The sequence below is a fragment of the Mus caroli genome, unplaced genomic scaffold (assembly GCF_978045245.1).
Source record: "Mus caroli unplaced genomic scaffold, Mus_caroli_1 scaffold_10, whole genome shotgun sequence".
NCBI lineage: Eukaryota > Metazoa > Chordata > Mammalia > Rodentia > Muridae > Mus > Mus caroli.
In genome coordinates, this window is record NW_028227265.1 from 78,187,521 (window position 1) to 78,191,974 (window position 4,454).

The following is a 4,454-nucleotide window of genomic DNA, read 5'->3' on the forward strand; positions in this document are numbered from 1 at the left end:
CCTCTGGTTCCAAACACATAAGATTATAAGCACATGCATAACTCACATTTTGCTATTGTCCTAAAATTTATTGATTGTGAAATAACTACATTCTCATTGACTGATTACCTGAATAATAACTTAAGCAATTATTTATATTGTGTTAATTAGTAATTTGCATGAATTACACCAATATAAAGCAACCATGTGTGATCTCTAATATTGAGATTGCAGAAATTCAATATAAAGATCTACCAAGTAAAATTATACCATAATTGGGAAAAACATATTTTCTACTTTCAGTACTATCATTACAATGATGATATTGTACATAATGGTATTCCTAGATGAATATCCCTAGATGACAGTATCTCCCAAAGAAGATTAATCTTAAAACAAACAATATTTGAGTGATATTCACTTATGTTTTTCATTGTAAGTACTTCCCTAATTGTTCCCACATGAAACCTTCTTCTAGTGTTTGTGACAAGTCAATTTCTTATTCTTATTCTCAAACCTCTCATATTTCTCAATTTTTAACTCACTATCTTTCTTTACCCATTGTAACATAGCTCATAAAATACCCAGTTGGAGGCCAGGCCTGCAAATGCCAGCATTTGGGGGACTGTGACTAAAGATTTCCTTGAGTTTGAAATCAGCCTGGGTTACGCTGTACCAGATTTCTTACTATAAAAACCAGATTAGAAACATTTGTTATTACCATTTTAAAAATTTCTGTTGATTAATTTGGAATTTTAACGATTATGGAGCAAAAATTACTTACAGTAGCAAAACCCGATTAAGGCAAAATTAAATTTGAATATATTTTATAATTGCAGATTAAAGCATTTTTGAGGTTATTTATCTAGTATAAAGATGTACACCTATTATAAATCTGGAGATTTGATTTTCAAACACCTCATTCTGTTCTAGTGATTAATGGGAAATCTAATAGCACTTGATGAAGACATCAAGTGAATTATTCAGAGCACAGCATTAATTACATTTTTGGTATTTTGTAAACTCAGAATGTTGACTTTCATATAAAGTTTTCATTGAAAATATTACCTATTTTAAAAACAATTTTACAAACATTATTTAATACAGGAACCAAGAAATTGGGACAAAAGTGATCAAGACATAGGCTTAGCAAGTAGGCTAAAACATTTTATATTGGAACTAAAGCACCAAATTAAGTGGTACAGGAAATAATAAGAACCCTTAAAGAATTTTAACCTTGAAAAAAAAAAACATGAACATTCTTTATTTGATGCAGAGGATAAAGGAATGTATGCAATATAGAAGGAAAAAGGGAATAAAACGATCTGTGAGAGCAAAGAGGTAAGGTTTTAATCCTCACACTTTCATATATTGCGGGGTATATCTTGAGAACTCATTACTTTTTCTCTTCAAAGTATCTTGGAAGAACAATGACTTTATGATAGATAGGCCTTCTCCCAGATCTACTACATCCCTAGAGACTGTCAAGAAACATTACATCAAATCTAGGAACTCTGATTTTTTTTTTCCCCATCATAGAGAAAAGTATTATTACTTCAAAGTCCAGGAAGCTCTAATAAGTTTTAATGGTCTTAGTTGAATTCAATATACATATTGAATTCAAATATATATATATATATATATATAGTTTATTAAATATATATACACAGCAGTTTATATCTTTAAAAATTTTATATATTCCTTTACTTTTTATGTAGAGTCTCAAGTTGTACTTCAGACTGTACTGAAATTCACAATATATTCCTGACTGATTTCAAATTCATAAGCATCCTCCTGCCTCAGCTATAGAAGTGCTCTATTTAGAGGCATAAATCACCACACTAGGTTCAAATCACATTTCTCAACTACTTCAAATTCTAGCTTCTTAACTCCACTTTGTCAAAGTTTAAAGTTGCTGTTCATCCACAAAGTTACTTTTGTTCTCTAATCCAAACCCAAAAATTTTCATCAACCATTTTCTCAACTTTCTATTTTTCATAATTATATACATTGATATTTTAAGTTCATTCTTCCAGAGTCCTCAGATGGAGTTTATTTTATGGACATATCAAATTACTGTCAAATCTTGTATTTGTATAAACTTAAATCAGTCATTCTAGTTCCCTTAGTAATTTTCTTGTTGAATTAAAATATTTACCTTCATACCTTTCCTTTTTCAAACTCCTGCACCAGTCCTCTGTCTCGCTTCCCTGAACTCTTCTTGTTGTAGATCTCTTTATATACTCCCATTACTCTCTCTCAAATGGGTAGCATCTTTCTTATATTAATGTCATAAGTACTTATAAATGTATAAATATGAAAATATATTTAGCCTGTTGTTTCAGGTTAGTGTAGCTTGTATGAATTTGAGGGTTAACTACTAGGTATTGTATCATTCACTAATTTTTTCATCCCTTGGGACTGCTAGTTCTCCCATACTCAGCTGCCAGTAGTAGCCTGGTGTTCTTTACCTAGAGGTGGGGCCTCTTGAAAGTAACATGCCTAATCATTTTATCGTTATCTGGGAATTGTCTAAGCTGAAGTAGTGTTCAGATGCTTTCATTATTGTTTCCCTATAATTTCTAGGAGACATGATCTCACATTAGACTTCCTGGATATCTGATTTTTAATATCTTTAGACCCTGCTGAAATCTATGTATCACAACAATGAATTGAAGGCCTACATAGCAGTAGTTGCTCTCATATATTTGGATTAACCAACTATTGTCTAACTGAGATGGAGTCCATTCAACAAGATAGAAATCGTGCTTTTTACTAGGTACATTAACAATGACCTGGGTCCAGTTAGGTCATGGATTTTGTAGAAGAAGCTACTACTTCCACTTCACTAGAACAGCACAATTATGGATTGGATTGCATGTTAAATGTTTTTCTTTGTATTAACAGATAAAGGTATATAGTGCCTTTTATTTATAGGAGGTGGAGACAAAGAAAACCACAACTCTTTAAAATACATAGAAAAAATAATCATGTAATGGATACAATGTTACACTTACATCTCTGTGATATAAAAGCACTTTGTACATAAGACACTATTTTGTGTGTTTCATTGTAACACAAAATTTGGAAAGCAGCTCATTTTAATTACAATTTGTACTTGCAGCTGCAGTATTGGGTCAAGTTAGAAGACCAGTCATGTATACAGCAATATTGTTGATCCATTGTCGGAAATTATGTGAAATATTTCAAAATTTCTCATCACGATTGTGTGAGGCTATTTGTTTTTTTAAAAATAACTTGAACATACCAGATTTTTTGACAATCACCAATGAAAAAAACAAACATATCCAATCCATATGCAAATGTTATGACATATTGGTCCATGACACTTATTAAAAGTCTTGTAAATTTCAATATTCATTTAGGTCTATTTTAATAACAGCAAAAATTAATTTCTATATCTTTATGTTATATTATCTTACAATTATTTCTATCATAATGCATTTAAATATATAATTTTGGGTCAGTACTGTTGATTGATTTAAGTGCATTGTTCTACCTATGTAACCATTCTACAAGAAAGTTATTGATGTGTTAATTCAAGTAACATAAAATTCATTAAATTTCTCACTTAAAGTATAAAACATTATCTTAACAGAACTAGTTTAATATAATGTAAATAAATGTATGTTCATTATAATGCAATACATAACAAATCACATGTAAGGTCTTTCCACTTCATATTTTTATATTCATATTATCTGTACTTGAAATTATGCTTATTGTATTAAATACACTTGACACTATTTTCCATAAATAGGTTTAATAAAACATGAGATATATCAAAATTGCTCTATCTTAAAACTTAATAGGGTGCACAACTGAAGAAGTGAAAGTAAAATCAAATGCACTTATTTGAGAGAAAGCATTTTTCAAAATTAGAAACAAATTTTAGACTTAAAATATGTATTTTCATTTATAAACAAAGTAATTTCTAACACAAGTTTCCCCTTCATCCTTGGATAAAAAGAGAATTTATCTAGCTAACCTTCACATTTGTGACAGGTTTTCACATTGTCATTTCACTAATCCGTGAATATAAGGATTAATCATTTCTTCCAGTGTCACAGTATGTTTCTGTCAAGTTGAATTCTCTTTAAAAGAAAATCCACTAGCCTGAACAGTCAAGATAACAAGAAAATCAACATGAATTTGTTAAATTTTCTAACAGTGCAGGCAAATATGTCTTATTGATATGTTTTAAATTATTTAAGCCTGATGTAAACCTGAATAAAATGTGGCCACAAATTCTGTATAGACTTTAATAGTAATAATTAACTTTTGCAACTTTTTAAACTGTCTGAACCCTTTAATCTAACACTATACTATGCAACCAATTATCTGAATTAAAATGCTATATTGGTATTACTGACAGAGTAATTAAATGACTCTGATTTTGATTCATGTAATAATCATTGAATTATTTGGCTGTAAAATATCCTTGGGAAAAATAA